Source organism: Bos grunniens, chromosome 27 (genome assembly GCF_055505025.1).
Source record: "Bos grunniens cultivar Pamir isolate PY7600 chromosome 27, Bosgru_T2T1.0, whole genome shotgun sequence".
Taxonomy (NCBI): Eukaryota; Metazoa; Chordata; class Mammalia; order Artiodactyla; family Bovidae; genus Bos; species Bos grunniens.
This window is the reverse complement of record NC_141191.1, coordinates 39,988,894-40,002,974: the sequence shown is the minus strand read 5'-3', so window position 1 is coordinate 40,002,974 and position 14,081 is coordinate 39,988,894. Positions and strand designations below refer to the sequence as shown.

Here is a 14,081-nt window from a genome sequence, read left to right as displayed (position 1 = left end):
GCAACCGTTGAGTTTCAGCACATGGGATCTAGTTCTCCAACTACAGTTCCCCTGTCTCGGGAGCTCAGAGTCTTAGCCACTGGACCTCCGGGGAAGTCCTAGGCTTGATTTGAATAACTTGATCCTGAACCTCAGGCCTGAGCCTGATATCTTACTGCACAAGATGTGGGGGTCTTCTGAGGGGCAGGGGCTGAATGCATTTTGCATACAGAGGGGATGTGGATGACAGCAACCAGAGGACAAATTGTGGCATATTGTATTTTCCAAAAGTGGCCACGACGACACTCCTGACCCTCACATGCCCTTGCAGAACTTTTCAGCTCTCAAGAAATGGAGTCTAGGTCTCCTTCCCTTGAACCAGAGTGGGACTTGATGACTGTCTTAATGAATGGCAGACGTGACACAGGATGACTTCCAAGGCAAGGTCATTTTAGGCAACACAATTTCCTCCTGTCTCTCCCTCTCAGGTCACTAGCTTTTGGAGCCCTGTGCCACCTGGTAGAAGTCTAAGACAGCCATGCTATGAGGAACTGCAAGCTTCCTTAGTCAAAAGCAGAGATGGCATGACAGGAGAAATGCCTGGCCAGCCCCCATTCCACACACCGCTGATCCCACCAGACACTGTCACCAGAGCTACTCAGCTGAGCCACTCCAAGTTCCTGATTCACAAAACCCATGAGAAATGCTACTCAAGAGCTTTTGTTTTGAGATGCTATGTTTCAGAGTTAATTATTACATAGCACTAGAAAGCTGGAGAAGAACTGACTCATTGGAAAAGACCCTGATGCTGGGAAAGATTGAAGGCGGGAGGAGAAGGGGACAACAGAGGTTGAGATGGTTGAATGGCATCACAAACTCGATGGACATGAGTTTGAGTAAACTCCGGGAGTTGGTGATGGACAGGGAAGCCTGGCGTGCTGCAGTCCATGGGGTCGCAAAGAGTCAGACACGACTGAGCAACTGAACTGACTGACTGAGGGAGCTGGAAGAGATTTTGATCCCTGTTCAAAAAGTAAGAAAAAATCGAATCCTCTACTACATTTAAACTAAACTAAATCAAAATAAAACAGCCTCAGGAATGGTGGCTGAAAAACACTTCAAGTTTTAGAAATGTATTCTGGAACACAAGAGATTTTGGTTGACTTAATACACATCATCTGTAATTTAAAGTTACCTGACTGCCTCACACTCCAATTTACAACTATGAGACATAATACCTGAATTTTCTAGTCAGCATTTATTTAATGATATGAGATTTTAATCGTTCCCATAAAATTAAGCTACGCTTAAAAAAAAAAAATCAAATGAGGATGACTAATAATGAGAACAACCTCTAACAACAAGGAGCCCTTGGAGAGTTTGGGTGGCGGAGCGCTGGGGCCTGCCTTGAGTTTCACAGCAGCCCCTCAGGCTGCCGTGTGGAAAATCTGTGGGGAGGGCGCTTGTGAGGGGGCAGAGAGCAACCCCCCGCCTGCAGAGGTCCGGGTGGGAAGCCCCTGCACTTGGACCAAGGGCTCAGATTCTGGCAGAGCTGACTAGCTGCTGCTGCTGCTGCTAAGTCGCTTCAGTCATGTCCGACTCTGTGTGACCCCACAGACGGCAGCCCACCAGCCTCCCCCATCCCTGGGATTCTTCAGGCAAGAACACAGGAGTAGGGTGCCATTGCCTTCTCCGAGAGCTGACTAGACTTCCTGGAAAATGGTATGCGGGGTGGAAAAAGAAGAGTCAAAAAGACGCTGAGGCTTTTGGAAGCGTGGAGGACTGTAGGTGGAGAAGATTCAAGGGGAGAGTCTGGAGCGTGTCGTGTGAGAGTTGTTAGAGGTGACGAGGGCGCTGAGCTGCATCTCCCGAGCTATTAATGAGATGGAGCCCATTTCCCAGGATCCCTTCCCAGGCTCCCCGGTGGGTCACCGCGGTCTGTGCTGAGTCTGGCAGGTGCAGATGAGGCAGCACCTGGGGTCTGGACGGGCCCTGCCGCGCCGTGGCCACCAGCCAGGCAGGAGGCAGCCCTTCCCCACCCCACCGCCCTCCCCTCCCCGCTCTGCTGACTGGGCTCAGGTGCCTGCAGCTCTTCAGCAGGCCCTCCCGCGGTCCAGGTCGGAGGCCCTGAGAGGCAGACGTGGCTGCAGTTTGTCCAGCTCCCTCCCACTCTGGGTTCTGCTCTTCTTCCCAAGTGCAGGTACAGCCAACCTACAGCATCCACGGGCTCCCGCACCACCACCCCGGGGGCAGCCAGCAGCTCTTCACAGACGCTTCAACAGCTCCCTCGGCTGCAGAAATTCTAATCGCTGCATCACTTTTAGTGGTTCTGCCCTTCTGATGAGACTCTGATGCAGCATCCAAGTGAGATACCGAGTAGGTGCTGGCTGTGAGTCTCAAGTTCAAGGGAAATGGTCCCAGATGGGTGTTAAATTGGGGAATTGTTGCCACGTGACTGGTATTTAAAGCCATAAGCCTGGGTTAGGTCACCCAAAGAGAGCTTTCAAGCAGGAGAGGAGGTCCAACGCCCTGGGAGCTCCATGGTACAGAGATGGGGGCAGGAGGGAACAGCCAAGGAGACCGAGAGCCACCAGTGAGACAGAAGGAAACCCTGAGCACTCGTGGTTCAAGGCGAAGGAGGAACGTCAGGAGGAGGCTGAGCTCGACCATGTCCGCTGAGATGAGTTTGGAGAGCGGACTGCCGTGCCTGAAGGTATTATTATTGACATTGTCCAGAGGGGTTTGTGGAAGTGGTTGAGTGAAGTCTGATCACAGCAGGTTCAAGAGGAAATGGGGTGAGAGAAAGTGGAGAAAACTCTTGAGAAATTTCTTCGTGAAAGAGGGCAGAAAAATCGTGAGGGAAAAAATTACATTGATAAAAAGTTTTTTTTTGTTTTTTTTGTTTTTTTTTTTTAAGATGGGAGAAACAAAGCCTGCTTGCTTTCCGGTGGGAGTGACCCCGTAGAGAAGGGGCTTGACTGCTGGAGGCAGGTCTTGAGAAGTGATGGTGATACTGACGGGGATCAGTTCCCGGGGAGGCCACTGGCCCAAGAAGCCTGAACACCTGGACACCTGGAGAAGGGGCAGGAACGCAGGGTCAGGGGCTTCCTGACTGGACATGTGTGCAGGGTCTGGATGGTCCCTTCTGATGACCTGCTCAGTGAGCAGACCCAAAGCCATCAGCTGAGAGTGAACACGGGGGAAAGATGCCGGGGGTTTCCAGAGAGGAAAGGGCGCGGCAGGTCTCTGTAGGCAGCAGGAGAGCGCACGGACCCCAGCGACATACAGGATGTTCTCGAGGCAGCCTCGAGGCCCACCCAGGGATGCTGGTCATGAACTCGGAGTAAGAGGGTGTGATGAGAGTGTGCAGGAGCCACGCTCAGCTGTGTAGTCGCGGAGCAGAGAAAACGAGGGCAGGGAGGGCAGGAGGGGGTGGACCTGTGGCTTTGCTGACTGAGAAGGATGAAGAAGAGATGCCCGGGTGAGGACCACGGTGTCCCCAAGACAGTGACTATACCAACTGGCAGCAGAAGTTTAACTGGGCAAAGAGGGAAGACAGGGCGTGCGGGTGGAGAACAAGTGACCAAGTCCATGGAGTGCAGGTCCCACTGGGATCAGAGGATTATTGGGCTCAGGGTGCTGGGCGGGTCGATGGGGATGGAGGTGGGAAGTGGGAGGCAGGAGATGAAGGCCAGGGGATGCGGAGGTGAGCGGCTGGCCAAGCGTGGAAGACAGGATTAGCGGGAACAGGAATGAGAGAACCCAAGGGCCAGGTCACAGCAAGGATCACAGACGGGGGCCCTGACATCAACATCAGGTAACGTGCAAAAAGTGCTCAAGGGAGCGATAGTGATTGGGAGCGCAAAGGATCCAGAAAGGAAGGGTTGTGAGTGTCGTGAGCCCCTCCCCGCCCCGTGGAAGTTTCCAGGAGCTGGGGAGGACTGAGCGGCTGCAGAACTTCATGGTAAACAGAGTGCAGGGGAAGGCTGGGGTCCTCGGGGCTGGGGCTCCCGGGGGTGACAGATACAAACGAGGGGAAAGGAACACTGAGATGAGTCTCGACAGCCTCGAGGTACAGGCTGACCGTCTGTGGGCGGGAGGAAGAGGCAGGTTTTGGTGGGGCTCTGCCTTAACTGCTTATGGAATCTGGATTCATCTCTGGGCGCCACTCATGTGAGTGAAAAGAGGGAGACGGGATAGATTATTTCCTAGGGTGAGCTTTAGTCCATAATATGAGGTTCTATGGGCCTCCAAGGTGGCGCTGGTGGTAAAGAACCCAGCTGCCAATGCACTAGATATGAGACACAGGTTTGACTCTTGGACTGGGAAGATCCCCTGGAGGAGGGCATGGCAACCCACTCCAGTACTCTCGCCTGGAAAATCCCCATGGAAAGAGGAGTGTGGCGGGCTGCAGTCCATGGTGTTGCAAAGAGTCCGACACGACTGAAGCGATTTAGCACACGGGCAGGCATGAGGTTCTATCCTGTTTGCCCGAGTGCCACAGCACCTTCAGGTCACCATAGCCGTGCCCAGCTCACCCAGGCCCCAGACACACAATATGAGCAGACACCAGCGCGGAGTCATTCCTTATGACTCCTTCCTTCCCACCAGCCCCTTCTGTCAGAACTTCACTTCACCAGCTTTACTTCTCTGCTCACCTTAATCCTCAGAGCCATGCACCTCTCGTCTTTACCGGGGTCTTAACGCTCTAGAAGGGCTTCCCTGGTGACTCAGCTGGCAAAGAATCTGCCTGCAATGTGGGAGACCTGGGTTCAATCCCTGGGTGGGGAAGATCCCCCGGAGAAGGGCACGGCAACCCACTCCAGTATTCTTGCCTAGAGAATCCCCATGGACAGAGGTGCTTGGCGGGCTATAGTCCATGGGGTTGCAAAGAGTCAGACACGACTGAGCAACTAAGCACAGCCCAGTAACGCTCTAGATTCTGGTTCCCCGCGTGCGTCCCTGTCTCCATCTCCATCTCAGCCCTCCAGGATCAAGGTCAGGGCTACCTCCAAAAGCCTCGCATCTCCCATGGTCCGGACCCTCTCTACCACCACTTGGGCAAGACTGACTTAGTCACAGGCGTCTCACACGTCTCTGCTTGCACAGGGCAAGAAGCATTTAATGCCCTCTCTCTACACAGACACCACCCCGCCCCATCCCTCCCCACACACACAAAGTGCAAGGGTCTTGGACGGGGCTGGCTCTTCTAAGTATCCTGAGATACTGAGTGTGGTGCTGCGGCAGCACGAGCCCAGCTCTCAAGGCGGCGTCTCTCCTCCACCACGCGTGTCCTTTCCCTCAAACCTGCTCCTCGCGCCAAGCAGTGCTTCTTCAGCCAGCAATTCTACACCAAGCTGCAAGAGCGTCATGGGCCTCCTCAGGTCCAGCGAGGACGGACCTCCTAAGGGATTTCATGGGCCCTGTTAGGGTTTCCTAACTTGTCCAAGATCCTTTCCATGGGAATTTTATTTCTTCCTTTCCAAAGACAGAGAGCTTCCAGAAAACAGACGCAACATACCATCTGCCTTCATTTCAGAGAAGAGAAATCCCCAGGACAGAGAAGGGGAAAGTCTCATCTCATGAAAAGACCTCTTCCTGGGACGCTTGTCTTTTCAGTTCATATCCACATATCCCACAGCCTCCCCTCCTCCAAGATGTGTCCTCAGAATTCCACTGCTATGCTCCGCTCGTGTCCTGCCTGTGTATCTACCTGAGACTGTGGAATTAGGCCGCAAGTTGATGGGCTCAGTTTCTAACTCAACCACATGTAATCAGTGTTACTAACGGCACATTCTAATACTTATTCTTCTCAGGAACATAGGTTAAGACAAGTGGCATGCTTTCTAATCTTTTTTTTTTTCCTAATTATTTACGGGCTATGCATTTTGTGTAGTCATCAGCTGTCTTTAAAGGCAGCGCTGACATTTCCTGTGGCTGGTGACTGCTCTGCACAGCAGCTGGTTATCTGATCTGTCTGGTTAACAAGTTCCTCTTTGACATTTAATAAACTGCAGTGATTTCACATTTAGTTATTTCCCCCACGCGCTTAATGAGGGCAAAGAACCATATAAAGGCCATCTTAGCTGACAATTACAGAGGCAATTTTTTATGGATAAGCAGAAAGTAAAAAGTTATCTTTTTTACTAGGCTTTTTTTTTTTTTTTTTTTGAAATTTACATCTTCAACTTTTTTTTGGAAATACATGATCTTATTCTTACATTTTTGCTGTTTACAGTATGTGTCATCAACTGCTTTGGTTATGGTTTTATCTCTTTAATGATAAAGATGTTGTTAAACAAAGGGCAAAAAGCAAAGTTTTCTTGCTTTCTTTTTTATGGAACTAGAGCTCCTTAAATCAGAATAGACTTGAGTTTTCCAATAAACCCTTCCCTCAGTGAATGTTCATGGGAGCTCTACACATTCAACTGGTTGACATTTCAGAACATACTGAAAGAAAAGCATAATTCAAGGTCATCAGTTTGCCTAGACCCTCAAACACCAAGTCTCTGGCAATTTGATTTTATGCTAGAAGAGATTTAGATGGTAAAGCCAAGCATGTCTTTCTGACTCCTCTTCCTCCAAAGGAAAACATATCCCAAAGCAGCCCAGCGAAACACCCCAAATAACAGGCCCCATCTCGTGAGGATTCTTATTTTTCCACAGTCACAGTTATAGAAAGGATAAAACTTTTCTAAGGCTCAAACGCTCCTTCCTGAAAGCGTATTCTTACTGGTGTTTTGCTTCACAGGAAAGTTTCAATCCTAAGCATTGACTTACCAGGCTTGCATCTGGCCAGCGCCTTGGAGAGGCTCCACTTTGCTTCTGACGCTTAATGCATAAAATTCAGCCAGTTCCACTTCCTGGTATTATGACTTGGTTTACCCCTGTGACTCCATAACAGGCCAGAACCCCAATCCCTTTTTTCTGCAAAGTCTTCAAATGACCTTCTCCCTCATTCTCCTCTGCTTCACTGCAGGCCACGATGAAAACCACACAATTCCGGTTTACTTGTGCAGGAAAAGGTGTCAAACGTACACGTATCAAGCAAAGTAGGCGTCATGGATCGCAAAAGGAAGTAGAAGCTTCCTCGAGTAGTGTGGTAACCCCGCAGCGCTTTGCCTGTGGGTATTTGTCAAAGGAGTACGCTTTTTCAGAACGAGAATGACAGGCGAGTGTGGGCAGGAACCCTCCTGCCAGCTGAGAGAAAACAGCCGGAGGTCACCAGACCCGGTGGCTCTAACAGTTAATCCAGTGACAGGAAGCGCGCTGGTTTGGCTAACGCTGGAGAAACAGTGGCCTCTGATGGAGCCCAGATGTCATACTGATTACACACGGTGTGGAAACTGGTGGCTTATTCTGACAGTCACTCAAGGGAACATACGGAATCAGAGGGCCCCAACTGAAAAGCCGTCTCAGGCCTAATCATTTCACTTTTGTAAAGTCCAAAAGCTCCATTCTGTTCTTATCCTCTTCTTATTCCCCACAGAGTTACCTTCGTCCTCACAGACACTTTAACATTGTAACCGTACTCTAATGAGGTTTAATGTTTAAACAATCAGTATTGACACGTGAATTTTTGTTTTCCTAATGTTCTGGCACTCTCTACAGTGATATCTTAAGCAAAAGATATGACAGGGTTTATTCCGACAACCTCTATTTGAAAAATATCTTACAACTGGGGGAAAAAAAACCTTCCATCTCTCCCCAGAGCAGATTTGCCCACATAAAATACAGGCAGATGGTGAGTGGTAGTGAGAAGTTCAGGTTCTTCCAATCCTTACTATGTTCGTTTATTTTCCTTTATGCCATTTTTACAAATGTGAGCACAGCCAGGAAATCAGTAACAAGCTGATCCAAAAGGAAACCAGAGAGGCTCCTCCGACCCTTTCAGACCTGGCATTTCCTGGGTCTTGGGGAGCTCTGTGTTTAGAGAACTCTGACCCTCCACCAGGCAGACCCCAGCGTGTCACCTGTGATAAGGTCGAGTGAAATCCACAACAGACGCTGAGGGGACAAAGCCAGAGGAATAGTAGGCAGGAGAAGAAATATTTGAGGAGCGTTCTCTGAACTTTGCGTAGCATGCCTTTGGTGGAAAACAACACACAGGTAAATGTAAAATAAATTCAAAGATAAGAACAAACAAAGGCTCCACTTGTCGGAAACTTACCTGTTAAAGATGATTCCTGCGGTTTTCTATTTAAGTGCTAGTACAAGGTCATGTGAGGTGGCACATTTAGCAGAAGACTTGGCATCAATGACCCTTTTACCCCTCACGTTGCCTCCAGTCAGTAGCCCTGCCGTGTTACATTATCTGTGTGTGTGTGTGTGTGTCTGTGTGTGTGTGTGTGTGTCTGTGTGTGCGCGTGCATGTGCTCAGTCGCTTCAGTCGTGTCTTACTCTTTGTCACCTGGTGGACTGTAACCTACCAGGCTCCTCTGTCCTTGGGATTCTCCAGGCAAGAATACTGGAGTGGGTTGCCGTGTCCTCCTCCAGGGAATCTTCCCAACCCACGGATCAAACCTGATTCTTGTCTCCTGCGTTGGCAGGCAGGTTCTTTACCACAAATGGCAAAGCCTCATTATCCGTTTACTAAGCACAAAGCCAGGAATCTTCATGGATCGATACCAAGATTCTAAGATAATTAGCCTATTGGTTTTCAATTATTATTTTCCTCAGGGCATGTTTATGGTCTAATTTCCTATAAGTATTTTAGTTACATGAAAATTCATAAAACATTCTCAACACATAAATGTTTCATGATGTCACTGGATGGTCAGTTCTTATTTATGCCTGAATGCAGGTTGTTCATTGAAACCATTTTGCAGGCCTGGTGGAAAACCAAGAGGAATTTTGGCAAATGTCTCCTGGAGGTTTGAAACCTAATGAAATACTGTACAATGAAGCATTGTTTGCAATTGTGACTTAACTACATTCTTATCTGCTTTTGTATTTATCTGAGCTGTAAACAGCTTCCAAAGTTCAGACTACCTCACAGAAAGGAACTCTGATTTCCTCTCTGTGAAGGCATGATTTCCCTGCTCTGTTTCTGCACTATTTTCTCTTCTTCAGCCTTCTATTCCCTTTCTCTTATGAAGGTCACCTCTCCCTCTCTGCCATGTCCCAGGATTTATTCCACTCACTGATATTTTCTAAGTCAGATAGAGAAGGTTGCCACTTCTTGCCCCTTCTTTACTTATTCTATGCTATTTTCTTTTGAAGCAGTTATAAAGGAGACAGCACCCCTAAAGATTTTAAACAGTAGTGAAGCAGGAGGGAAGGGGCAGGGCGCAACCTTTAAGAGAATGACATAGCCATAAGACATGGCCCAACGGGCTAGAACCATTGAGGTCCAAGATGGCGGAAGAGTTGCCTTTCCCTGGGCCTTGAGCCTCACACATTAGCATCATCGCAATACGTTAGCATAAGCTAAGTGACACCCAACGGTGCCATCAAAGTCCCGAAGCCATCAAAGATCAAAAGGTGGGCAGTGGCCCAATTCCTAGAAATCTGTCCCTTCCCCCAAATCGTTGGAATACTCCTTTGCTCATTAGCCTATGAAATTACTCTGTGCATAAAAACTACTCACCCTATATTTCAGACCTCTCCCCTTTTGAGATGGTCCACACTCTGTCTATGGAGTGTGTTCCTCTCTAAACAAATCCACTTCTTATCTGTCACTTTGTGTCTCACTGAGGTCTTTCTGTGATGAGACTTCAAAGACCTGAGCCTCATTAAGTCCTGAGACCAGTTGTGTGAGATCTCACTTAAAAGACCGTGGGTTCAAGTCCCAGTCTGAGTTTCATGGTTTCAGTAGTAGTTGAACTCATTTATTGTTCTTCTTTCCTAAATATTTTTTCTCTTTGTAAAAGTAATAAGGCTCACTGAGGACTCCCCTGGTAGTCCAGTGGCTAAGACTCTGCACTCCCAGTGCAGGGAGCCCAGGTTTGATCCCTGGTTGGGGAACTGGATCCCACATGCTACAACGAAGACCTGGTGCAGCCTAATCAATAAATTAATTAAAAGACTACCTTCTAAAGAAAAAAAAAAAGTAATAAGGCTCATTGTACAAAACTTGGATATTGCAGAAAGTCCAAAGTACAAAACTTGATAATGCAAATCAACCACATGCCCATCAACCAGAGATGCTCACTCTCAGTGTTTTCTCCCAGTCCTTTTTCTCTACATGTATTTACTCTTCATAAGATTCGGAGAGTGCTGTGTCCTCCTTTCTCCACCTACCTTTATATTTTTAAGTATTTATATCCCCACATTCTTCAAATGTGGTTTTAATTTCAACACAGTTCTATAGTGTATTTACTTCTGCCCCATGGGAATCACTTACAAAATTCCCAGTTTTTCATTATTTTAAATGATCTTATTGAGAATGTCTTTCTAGACGTTTCAAAATTGTTCCCTCTTCATCTTCGTCAAAACAACCAATTGGGACTTCCCTGGGGGTCTAATGGCTAAGACGCTGCACACCCAAAGCAGGGGGCCCAGGTTCCATCCCTGGTCAGGGAACTAGATCCCAGGTGCTGCATCTAAAGATACCACGGGCCCCAACTTGCAAAATAAATAAACTGGCCAAATAAATAAATATTAAAAACAAGAGCAACAACAAAAAGCCATCAAGCCAGTCCTTCCCTGTTCATACATGCCTCAGTCTCCTGTGAGGTAAGAGCTGCCTTCACACTTCCGTCAGTTGAGGGGTCCAGACAGATTCTGTCACTTGCCTGAGGCCACATAACTAGTTGTCTGAAATGCAGAATCTGATTTTCTTCCGCTTTTTCCATATCTCAGGCTCTAACAGTAAATCTGTCCTTTTGAACTGTCTTTTTTTAAACCCATTTGTTTTCATTCTATACCAGCACTTTCCACCCGGTTCCAACCCCTTCCTTGTAGCCACACCCCAAAGTCCCTTAGATGGGCTTCCTGCCGCTGAACCCCATTGTTCTAACCCCCCACACATACACCACTGCCAGATGGGTCTTGCTTTAAGCCGCTCACCCTCATGGACTCACAAGCCTCATGGACTCCTTAGTAAAGCCCTATGTGAAACAGCAACACTGCCCGGCTCTCAAAGCCCACTTGCCCGTCCAGTCTTCCTTATCTGCTCCCCACCCCACTCCTGGCTTCCTGCCACCTCCTTGTACTCTGTACCCCAAGCAGGATATTCTTGTTTCCCCTCTTCTCTTCAAACTCTACTCAGTCTTCTAAGGCCCAGCCCAGGTCTCATTTACTCCATGAAATAGAGTGAGCATCCCATTGGATTTGAAGTTGGCCAACCTGAGTTCAAAGCTTTGCTCTGCTAATTTTGCTGGGAGATTTGGGACAGGGGGAGTTAACTTTTCTGAGTCATTTCTGCATATGTAAAGTTAAATTGTTATACTAATACCTGCCTTTTGTCAACCTCCCAGAGTCCTAAGAAGGACAGAATGTGTGTCATAAAGGTTTAGTGAGCAGCTATGTGCTATGCAAATGGGAGATGGAAGCTTCAGTACTTTGGCCACCTGATACAAACAGATGACTCATTGGAAAATACCTGGATGCTGGGAAAGATTGAAGGCAGAAGAAGAGGGTGACAGAGGATGAGATGGTTAGATGGCATCACCGATGCAATGGACATGAACTTGGGCAAAGTCCAGGAGATGATGAAGGACAGGGAAGGAAGCCTGGCATGCTGCAGCCTGTGGGGTCACAAGAGTTGGACATAACTTAGCATCTGAACAACCACCACCATCCATACTCTGAACCAGTTCGGTATCCAGGTCTGCACCACGCAGAGTAGCACTGATTACATCCTGTCCCGTCAGACTCTCTCGCTGTTTCATGCATGGTGATCACTTTCCCTCAGCTTCACTGTAAAGTGTCTGAATTCCATGCAGTCTATTGCTTCACCTCCATAACCCCCAGAGTCCAACACAGCACATCCTTGTCAGACTGCTGGCCTAATCCTGGAGTTCCAGTTGGATTCGAGTCACATGGGACTTAGAGTCCCAGCCTTCTGTCAGTCTTTTGGAGTAGGAAAGCCTTACACTTTGGGGAGTCCTAGAAGACGTGGGTCAAGGGTGGTATCCACCTTTGTGAGTCTGTGGAAATGTACTCTCATTTTGGATCTTGCCTCTCAGAGACTTTCACTGCATTTTCACAGTAACCCTTATTTAGTAAAGTACTTAGTGAAATCAGAGAACAGAAGCAAGGAAGTCCTGTAGACATCCAGGAACCAAACCCAGACCGTAGATATGATTATCAGAAAGGTCAGGGAACCTAATCTCGAAAGATGGTTCACTGATGATCTGCTTGTAAATCTCATTTAGTCTGAGATTTATTCCTCAGCTTTGATTATCTAGAGACCTAAGCACAGTTTCCCCTAATAGGTCCACCCCTGAAAAGGCCAGGTCTAGCCTAAAGGTTATGGTTAATCACAAGAAATGGGGTTTAGGTTAGAGTTAAGGGTTAGCACTGCATTTGGGTTTAGGGTTCAGGTTACAACTGGGGTGTGGTTAGTGTCAGAGTAAAAGTTCTGCTTTGGGTAAGGACTCAGTTTAAATGCACAGATGCAGAATCATGGCAGAGTTAGCGTTAGTGTGACACGCAGGTTGGGGGTTGGAACTATGCTTTGGGTTAAGGCGACAGGTTAGGGTTGGAGTTAAGGTTAGGGTTAAGCTAGATTCCTGGATATAAAGGACGATTTTAGTGAGAGTTGTGCTTTAAAATTCTACTTTGTATGGTTAAGGACACATTTTTACCAACTTCCCAGGAACTAGTACAGCACCTTTAGAAAAACCTTCACGCTACAGCATTCCAAGATCAAGTGCAATATACAGTTTCCCACAGTTCATCAGAGTGTTTTTTAAATCTCTAATCCTGAAAAAAAAAAAAAACTCTGGTGAACTATGGAAAACTGTATATTGCACTTGATCTTGGAATGCTGTAGCGTGAAGATTAACTCTCTAATCCTAAAAGGGCTTCCCTGGTGGCTCAGATGGTAAAGAATCTGACTACAATGTGGGAGACCTGGGTTCAATCCCTGGGCGGGGAAGATCCCCTGGAGGAGGGAATGACAACCCGCTCCAGTCTTCTTGCCTGGAGAATTCATGAACAGAAAAGCCTGGCAGACTGCAGCCCATGGGGTTGCACAACTAGCAATCCTGAAAAGGCAAGTACCACTTTTAATGTCATTGTTAACACCCTGAAGTTCATTTTGTAGACTGTGTCCAGTTTGTACTGCCCTCTTCTCCTCCTGATATGCTGAATCCCTACCAGAAAAGCTGACACTATTAAAGAAAAAAAGCTGTGATCTGGAATCCACTTACATTTTACCCCAAAACTATATTTTAAAATAAACACCATATACTTTTGAAGTGCTGGTCATTTGTCAAGCACCATAAACAGAAAATACAAGCTGTTCTCACTAGAATCACACTCCAAATTGTTCGATGTGGCTCACATCTGCATTTTCAGCCCAAACTTCTTTCTCAAACTATAAAGTTGGATTTCTAGTCAAATGGCAACTGGTTGGAGAGTGAGCCCGTCTCCGCTGCCTTCACTCAGCACACCGGCTTCTCGTTCTCTTCCATCCTTCTCAATGGCAACACCATTGACTGAGGACCCAAAACAAAATTCTCCTCAAACTCTTCCTCACCTCCCACCATCCCTTCCTGCTGTAGAAATTCTCAGATCTCCACGGCATCTTCAATTAGGCCCTTATCATCTCTTGCTTAAATCATTGCAACAGCCTCTCAAATAGCTATTAACATTCCTACGTTCAAGCTCTTCCCCTCACATTGTCAGCAAACGTGACATCTTTGTCATGTGACCACCAGGCTTCCCTGCTGGCTCAGCGGTAAAGAATCGGCCTGCCGTGCAGGAGACCCAGGGTTCAGTCCTTGTGTCGGGAAGGTCCCCTGGAGAAGGAAATGGCAACCCATGGCAGTATTCTTGCCTCGGAAATCCCATGGACAGAGGAGCCTGGTGGGCTACAGTCCATGGGGTCACGAGAGTTGGAAATGACTAAGCGACTACACAAACCACTATCACCCACAGCTGAAATGTTGCTAAATTCCCTCCCAGAGCCTCTGCCGCGGGGACTCCCTCAG

The 14,081-nt window shown here is 47.8% G+C and overlaps 1 protein-coding gene across 11 annotated transcripts in view; it reads right to left on the bottom strand.

Moving 5' to 3' along the window:
• PSD3 (pleckstrin and Sec7 domain containing 3) overlaps positions 1–14,081 on the bottom strand; it is a 607,319-nt gene that overhangs the window by 592,347 nt on the left and 891 nt on the right. For 3 of the 11 annotated variants that reach the window (XR_015156252.1, XR_015156253.1, XM_086380551.1), the window contains exon 1: positions 6,760–7,250. The exons of 1 other annotated variant lie outside the window; for it this stretch is intronic. The gene's annotated coding sequence lies outside the window, so the exon portion shown is untranslated. Of the gene's footprint in view, positions 1–6,759; positions 7,273–14,081 lie in introns of those variants that run through there. 7 more of the 11 variants (XR_015156254.1, XR_015156256.1, XR_015156255.1 and 4 more) reach the window with 6 other exon arrangements.